Below are 9,459 nucleotides of genomic sequence, written 5' to 3'. Positions count from 1 at the left end.
AGACAATTAAATATTAAGGCTGGGGAAAAGGAACCAACCACTGCATTCACAGACTGGACACTACTTTCCCTATTGCTAAAGTGCAATTGCAAGTTTAAGAATGTATGCACCACTCGCTGAGACTGAAACCTAGACAAGGGACCATCATAAAACCATTTGCACGTTTCTTGGTTAGAAATTCTTTAACGCAGCTCTTTTGTGCAGCGGGGGTCTGTTAAATGCAAGGTCCAAGAGGCATAAAAGGAGGAGGAAGCTACCAGGCAGGGCCACTTCTTAGGAGTAAGTAAGAAGGCAGTCAGGTGGGGGCCGGTTTAGGGCAGTGTGAAGCTGGCGGGGCAGTTACCCATTTGCCCCAATGGCTTAGCTTCCACTGCCCAAGCAAACAGCGCCTGCACTTTCTTGAATAAACCTGTCACTTAGACTTCCTAATCGGGTGTATAGTACATCATGTTATGAGCCATTATTACTAGAAGACATTAAGCTGACACACCATATGATTCAGTGGATGTCCTCAGATGCTTCCACATACTTAGACACCAATGAACACCCACATATAAAGACAAATGAGGACACCACAGAAGTGAGCATAAGATAAGCACATGAGATCAGACCAAAGGCCTGTCTAGTCTGATTCTCTTTTTTATTTTTTATTCCCATGCTTATTACATACAAAAACAGAAATAGTAATCATAATAATAATTTATTTGTACCCTGCTCATCTGGCTGGGTTTCCCCAGCCACTCTGGGCTGCTTCCAACAAAGATTAAAAATACATCAAAATGCCACACATTAAAAACTTCACTGAACAATACTGAACAGGGGGTACAACTTAAGAGGGAAAAGGAAAGAAAAGGAAATTTACACAATCTGTTATTAAGATAAAAATTATGACAAAAAATTGTGATTACAATTTCATGTTACAATAAAAGTAAAAAATCTCATTATCTTTTATACCCACCTTCCCATTTATTCCTTAATTCTTTTTGCATAAATTTACTGCCATATCTAAATACTATTTATGTTAATATTTTCACAATTTATAAATGTTTATATTTATATAAGCAATTAATAAAAAATGCTGGGATCACTCAAAAGCTGCTACAGAGTTTAACACGGTATAATTTTGTTTAAGATATATTCTGAAGGCCTCCTATTTTGATACAAATTCAATTCTCAGTTTGTTTTTTATTTTTTCAGATAGACTATCTAATTCAGCATATTCAGTCAATTTTTGTATCCACTCTTGTCTAGAAGGAATTATGTCGCTCGTCCACCTTGTAGCTGTAAGAACTCTCGCTGCCACTGTTGCATACAAAAAAAATCTTCAATTTTTTAAGGAATATCTGTCTAGTCTGATTCTCATGTTGGCCAACCAAAGGCCTCTGAGCAGAGATGCCCATGAGCAGAACATGAGCACAACAGCCTTCTCCCTCTTCTGTTTCCCAGTAACTAGTTTTCAGGGACATACTGCCTCTGATCTTGAAGGTACTACATGGCCATCATGATGACAACTAGTAGCCATTGGAAATAGCCTTCGCCTGCACAAATTTGTGTAAGCCCCTTTCAGTGCCCATTATGTTGGCATCCATCGCTAGATCTTGAGGTTCCAGTTACAGATAGGTAGCCGTGTTGGTCTGCCATAGTCAAAACAAAAAAAATTCCTTCCAGTAGCACCTTAAAGACCAACTAAGTTAGTTCTTGGTATGAGCTTTCGTGTGCATGCACACTTCTTCAGATACTTCTTTAAGGTGCTACTGGAAGGAATTTTTTTTGTTTTGACTAGATCTTGAGGTAATGACTAAATAAGGAAGTAAATAAGTACTTCCTTTTGTCTGTGTGGCATACACAACTCTATTACCTACAGAGGACAGGGGCATGGAGCGGGGGAACCTGAGCACGAAAGATTTCTGCTTCCCAGCAACTGGCAACAGGACAGCATTCTCTCTGCCTAATGATAGGGCCGGCCCTGATTCCAGATAGTAGCTGTGGAACGCCCTCCCCCAAATATTCATTTTTTAAACACTGCTTTGTTATCAGAATAAAAAGGGGGTCAGCAACAGAATCCAAGAAGCAAAGAGAGAGAGAAGTCAGTCTCAAAGCAGGGCATTCTCTCTCACACACATACATGGGACACATCCAGGCACACAATAACCCCTGCCCCCACAGCTAATCTGTGATTTATTGCCCAGGGTTGTGTTAATACTGTACTTTAAAAAGGTTTGTTATTGTTGTTTCTGCTGCCTGGAAGGGATAAAAAATTACCCAGGGCTCCCCATCAGGTCCCTGAATTGGGGGTTGGGCACTCTCAGTACAGACCATTTAATTATGATAAGCAACATATTTGTACAAGGCAAAACCAATTATTCATTCAAAGAAGTAACCAACGCCGTGTTCCTATCCCAGAAACAATGTGATTTTGTGTTGATCACATTTATTCTACAGGAGAGGTGAAGGACTAAGGGGGAAGTGATGGCTTATGTTGCCAAATAAATTCTTTCTTTTATCAATTTCCCCCACAAGAGCTCTGGGGAAATGTTGGAGAAGACTTTCAGTTAGCAAGAAAGAGAGAAAGAGATTGTCAAGAAATAGCAGGTTACCCTTGCACATCTTGCATGTGGTAGCTTCATCTCCCAGAACTAGCTATTCTTGGCCTGCTAGAATGTGTGACAATCTGCCTCCCTCTGCCTCTCATCGGTAGCTAAGCTTTCAGGCGACCTAGGGAGATTGAGACCCTTGATGTTGCTAAACCCAAATTGCATTAATAAAAGATGATGTTAGCGGGCTCTAATCTGGCCAGCCTTGAACTAGCAGGCATCCAAAAAACCACACACAGGCCATGTTTCCATCCCCACGTATATGGCACATTGCAATAGGCATCATATTGAAACATAATCCAGGAAGGTAGGGAAACATGCTGTTTTGTTAAAAAACCTGCAAGGTGTTAAAAAAAGAGAGTTTGCAAAGTTGCACCTCCTGGTTGGTCTGCTCCCTCACCACCCAACAAAGGCTACCAACTGCCTTGTGGGAAGGATCCTGATAATCTATGCTACTGTATTGTATTTTTAATTATGCATTTTCATTGGTGTTGCTAGTAAGCTGCCTTCGGAGGATCAGTATCCTGAAACGTTGGATATAAAGATTTGAAATACAGAAGTAAGAGGGGGATTGCTCAGTGGGGCTTTCTCAACCTAGCAAGCATGTTTATGATGGCAGTTTAACAGTGCAATCTTATACATTTCCAGTTAGAGCAGGGGTCAGCAAACTTTTTCAGCAGGGGGCCAGTCCACTGTCCCTCAGACCTTGTGGGGAGTCCGGAGTATATTTTTTGGGAGGAAATGATCGAATTCCTATGCCCCACAAATAACCCAGAGATGCATTTTAAATAAAAGCACACATTCTACTCATGTAAAAACACGCTGATTCCCAGGCCATCTGCGGGCTGGATATAGAAGGCGACTGGGCCAGATCCAGCCCTAGTTCGCCTACCCATGAGTTAGAGGAAAGCCCCATTCAGTTCAATTGGATTTTCTCCCAGATCAAGGAGCAAAAAGGATTGCAGCCTAAATCATGTTTGCTACATCTCTTTGTGGAAATTACTTACAAAGGAAACCTCTTGTAACAGAAAGTGAAGCCTCAACAGAGCAAGGCTCAGACTAACAAAAACCAATAAAATCTCTATTACTTCCAACTCAGGAAGGATTTATCCTTTAATCATTTGAATGGAGTGCCTTCTTGCATCTACTTAATGAGACAGCTCATTCTGTTCTGAGAATTACAGAGAGCATTGTGGTTTATGGGCAATCAAACTAATAAGGTTGTTTATCGAAAAATGGATTACCAGGCAAGAATCTGACCATGGAAGCAGAGTGCCTGTTTCCAAGGGCTTCATTAATGGACACTTAAAACAAAAACAAAAAAACCATATGTTTACTGCAGGCTGTCACTCACCTAGCAAAAACAAAACAAAACAAAATTACATCTATTCCACACCATAGATATACACACACTTCCAAACTTCCATCTCTTAGTTACACAAGTCCTTTCTGAAGGTGTAGTCCCATCAGACATCTTCTCTGTGGCCTGTCTATCTCTAGATCAACAAGTCTGGGACTTGCAAACAGGGATGCAGCTGGTCACCTGGGGTGAAGATAAATCTTTTCCAGGTGACCAAATGGGTAAAGTTTTAATTCTTCTTCTTATTTTTCAAATTTATATAATGCCATTCATCCGAGGATGACAGGGTGGTTTAACAATATAAAAACACCAAAAATTATTTATTTATGCATTGCATTTATATCCCACTTTTCCCCCTCCAAGCTCAAGGTGGCACACATGGTTCTTTCTCTCCTCATTTGATCCTCATAACAACCCGGTGAGATGAGCTGACAGAAAACTGTGATTGGTCCAGGGTCACCCAGTGAGCTTCGTGGCTGAGTGGGGATTTGAAGCCTGGACTCCGTGAGACAGGAGTGTGCAAAGTGCTGGCAACTTCCTCACCCAGGATGTTGGTTTTCGTCAAGCTGATGGTGAGGCCAAACTCCCTGTAGGCTTGGGCAAAACGGTTGATGAGCCTCTGTAGAGCGTCTTTGGAGTGTGCTGGCAAGGCTGTGCCATCTGCAAATACATCTTTCAGATAAAGACCTGCCATACTTTCGTCTTGGGGCAGAGATTTGCCAGGTTGAGTCTTGGAATGAAAGGACACACCTCACACCGCTGTAAATAAATCACACTTCCTAGTTTCCCATTGTTTGTGTTTCCCCTCTTATAAGGTCCCTGAAACAGAAGCATTGGCTGCTGTGCAATTTGATGCTTCTCCTTCTCAGGCTGAAAAACAAAGGATGGCTGTTTTTTCGTATATGCTGAACAGACAAGAAAATAGGTGGGATAGACATTGCCCTGGAATCCAAGTTTTTCAACAGGATTTGAAATGTTACATTGCCCCCTTGTGGCAGTTCTAATCAATTCCAAATCCTTCTCAACTAGTCTATTTCATACAGCCTGGAAGGTTACAGGCTATACAGACTATAGCCCTTGATTTCTTTTAACTATCCCTGCCAAACCACTTACTGAGGCTGCACCCTACCATCGTGAGCTTGAGAGCAGACACAAGGCGAGGCATTTAACGAAACCCTGCTTCTGCTGTGCACTTTAGATTATTTCTATTTAGGAGGGATGAGGAATCCTGTGACCTTCTAGTTGGTTGTTGGACTATTTATTTATTTACCCCTAGCAAAGACTCAAGCTGGCCTGGTCGTCCCTTTTTATACCTGCTGGGATTGACAAAGCTGCCTCTGATTGGTTGACAAGGCATTCTGGGATTGACAAAGCTGCCTCTGATTGGTTGACAAGGCATTCTTTGATTGACAAGCCATCTGACCCTCCCCTTCATCTCATTAACCAATTAACCAACTCTAGGCCAAACCAATCAGCCAACAAGAAGGATTCCTGTTAATCTCTTTTCCTTAGGGCAGGGGTCTGCAACCTTTAAGACAAAAAGAGCCACTTGGACCCGTTTCTGAAGGGAAAAAAAAACTGGGAGCCGCAAAACCATTGCGACATTTAAAACAAATATATCTCCGGAGCCGCGATCTGACAGCGGGCGGGAAGGTGACGTCGGGACGGGGCATTACTAACGCACGCACCGCCCCCATGCGATGTCACAGCCAGTACAGCGCCCGCCACAGTGGGGAGTGTCGGGGAGCACAATGCGCCTCCTCCCCTCGCTAGTATCCGCCCCGGAGCCGCGGCAAAGGTGTAAAAGAGCCACATGCGGCTCCGGAGCCGCGGGTTGCAGACCCCTGCCTTAGGGTGTCCCTATTTTCAACGGAGAAATGTTGGGGGGTATGGAGTTATCGGACTCCCGAGCCGTCTGAAGGCAATCCTGTACAGTGAAGGTTTTTTTTTCAACGTTTAATGTTTTATTATGTTTTTATATATGTTGGATGCCGCCCAGAGTGGCTGGGGCAACCCAGTCAGATGTGTGAGGTATAAAGAATAAAATTATCATTATGGAATGGGGCGTCACTATTTTCATCTGAGAAATGTTGGGGGGCATGCTAGGTATATTTCAAAAAGGAAAGGGTATGAAAAAATCTGGATTGGGAGAAGGTAAAGTGGGGGAACGCACAGATTTGGAGAAGGGGAAGAAGAGCTTGCTATCCACATTACATAACAATACAGAGGAGTTCTGGATGTCTGGGTGACCTTGGGCCAGAAACCCAATCTCATCTACCCCATCAACGTTCTGGCTCCTCCTAACCGTGAACTCAAGATGGTGGCTGCACCTCAATTGTAGCCCAAAGGAGGGCACTGAGAAATATTACTGTCCTTGGGGGAACTTGTGTTTCTTGTTCCTGATCACAAGGATGCAGCCGATGAGGCCTGGCTGCAATATCCACACGGAAGGTTAAGAACAGACCTCCAGAACAAATTAAGTACGTAACCAGAGGTACCACTGTATCTAGTTCTAATCCCCCCCCTTTACAGTGTTCATTGTTTCCCATAACGTATAACCAAAACAAATGATGCCTTTAGTTAACTCCACATTTCATTTTATTAATCCAACCCTTCTTCAGTTGATCCTGTTTTCCATTTAAAAAGACCAAACCATTTTATCTGTAGTTGGAGCTGACGTTGGTTACCATTTTTTACATTTTCCATGCCATTGTTCCTTCCAAAGAACTTGGCTTGGTGCAAATCCTGTTTTTTTGTGTGTGTTTTTGTAACAACAAACTTGTTAGGTAGGTAAACCTGAGAGGCTGATTCAGTGACCCCTCTGAACAAAGCCTCTTTTCCTAAACATAACGCTGTCAGCAAAACCTACTGTGTGAATGTATTTGGAATACTGCGTACAGTTCTGATTGGCTCGCCTCAGAATAGTATAAATGTAGAGTGGGAAAAAGTTAAGAAAAGGGTAAGCAAAGTGATCAAAGAGATGAAGTGACTATGACTGAAGGTTGCAGTGTTGGGGATTTTTTAGTTTAGAGAGCAGGTGAGTAAGAGCTGACATGATAGAAGTTTATAAAAATACACACACACACACACACACACACACAGTGGTACCTGTGCGGGTCCCATTTGTGATTTACCACAGATGAAGTCCCCACTTTGAAGCACTTACCCTATAGAAATCCTTCTCCTCCTTTTGGGCTCACAATTGTAAAAGCATGAGACAAAAGGAGCTGGAAGGAAAGAGGAAACTTTGCACAATCTGGAAGAGAGTGAAAGAAGGAAAGAGTGGTAAAGGAATTAAAAAAACAAAACAAAAAATCTGAGAATAGGTGTGCGGGGAGAAGAAGGGCAGGCCTGTGGCCTGGGCAGTATTGAAATGGTTTAAATAAAACTTGCTTAGAAGTAAGTCCTGTTGTATCACAGAGTATCATAGAATTGTACAGTTGGAAGGGACCCTGATGGTCATCTAGTCCAACCCCCAACAATACAGGAATCTTTTGCCCAACATGGGGCTCAAACCTTCAGATTAAGAGTTTCACGCTCTGTTCAAAGAGAGTTTCTCTCTCTCTCTTTTGCGCACACATATACACTCTCTATATGTTTTCCTATATATATCGAAATAAAATGACACAAACGAAACAATAACAGAAACACTATACATAAACAATATACTCCCAACATTGTATTGCATTCTACTTATTGCATTGTCTTATGTTTCACTTTGCGCGTGTGTGTATTCATATTGTTGTACCCAACCCTGCTCCCTGTTTGGCTGGACATAGGAGAGCTCTGCTGTTGCACCAATCTAAACCACCATCCTGTCTCCCCAATGACCAACCAGTTGCCCATTTGGGAATCCCGCAAGCGGAACCTGAGCGCAACAGCAACTCTCCCCACTTGTAATTCTCAGCAATTGGGATTCGGAGGCACATACTGCTGCTCAAAGCAGAGGTAGTAGAGACATTGCGGCTAGAAGCCACTGAAAAACGTATGTCTTTTAATTAAAAAAATTTTTTTTTGAAAATTTTATTGAATAATACAAGAATATCAAATCAAATTTCAAACATATCCATATACACATAATTGTTTACATATTTGACAAACAAAGACTATAGAAAAAGATAAAGAAAAAAGGAAGAAAAAATACTTTCCATAAACAATACCAAATTTGTACTTACACACTTTACAAAATACAAATCTTAGTTAAAATATTTTAAAAGACTTCCACCGCCTAAACCACTTTTATTATCTAGTTCACCTTAACTCTGTTCTTCACTTCCTTCCCTTAAGTTCTTCCCTAATCCATTAAATCTTCGTATTCTTTATAGTCCTCACAAGGTTAATCTAAACACAACCAAATTTTCGTGGTTGAGCCCTGTTTATGTAAATATTCATTTAAACAATCCCACTGTTTCTGTACCATAGTTTTGGGTTTTTGCCTTATTAAGTCTGTCAATTTAGCTAACTCCAGGTACTCACTACAGTGGTACCTCGCAAGACGAATGCCTCGCAAGACAAAAAACTCGCAAGACGAAACGGTTTTTGGTTTTTTGAGTTGCTTCGCAAGACGGAAACCTCTTGCAAGTTTGTTTCCTTTTTCTTAATACCGTTAATACAGTTGCGACTTGACTTCGAGGAGCAACTCATAGCACGCGGTGTGGTAGCCTTTTTTGAGGTTTTTGAAGACTTTGGTGATTTTTGAAGCTTTTCCAAAACTTTCCCGAAACCGTGCTTCGCAAGACGAAAAAACTCGCGGAACGAATTAATTTCGTTTTGCGAGGCAGCACTGTAGTTTACTTAACCATTCTCTTTTTGTTGGGTTATTATTTTCTTTCCAGTGGCTGGCTATCAGTATTCTTGCTGCTGTTGTTGCGTATAAAAATATATTGATTTTGTCTTTAGGGATATCTTTACTCAAGATTCCTATGTCTTAAGAGCAGTGCTGGATTTACGAATAAGCTAAACAAGCTATAGCTTAGGGCCCCCCAAAAATTAAAGGGAAAATACCCTGGATGTACATTTCCAAAATATAAGATAAAAAACAAATAAAATAAAGCCTACATCATTTTAAGCTAGAGCTTAATAATTATTTCACTATTAATATACTTCTTCTTAATTGTATTTCGGTTCAACAATTACTTTGATAAAATACATATTTTGTTATATACAAATGGCTTTAGATACCTATTAGGTCCATAAATTACCATATAGCATATATGCAACACAAAAAACAGCGACAATTTGTTGTTGACAAAGGACAGCTGGACATATAAAGCGCCCCATTACATTCATTAGCTGAGGGCCTCATCAAACTGAAATCCGGCCCTGCTTAAGAGAGATTTCAGAGCTGTCTCTCTGCACTTTTCTTCTCAACCTTCCATTACTTCCTTTTCCCCGCCCACTTCGAACGCTGGGACACCGCCCTGAAGTCTCAACGTTCCACAACTTCCCCGCTGCCAGCGCACCGATTGGCTCCCGCGACGTTCCGAGTCTCCCCTTTCTGCCAAT

The sequence above is a fragment of the Podarcis muralis genome, chromosome 7, assembly GCF_964188315.1.
Source record: "Podarcis muralis chromosome 7, rPodMur119.hap1.1, whole genome shotgun sequence".
Classification (NCBI taxonomy): domain Eukaryota; kingdom Metazoa; phylum Chordata; class Lepidosauria; order Squamata; family Lacertidae; genus Podarcis; species Podarcis muralis.
The sequence above is the reverse complement of the archived record's forward strand: the minus strand, read 5'-3'. Positions refer to the sequence as shown.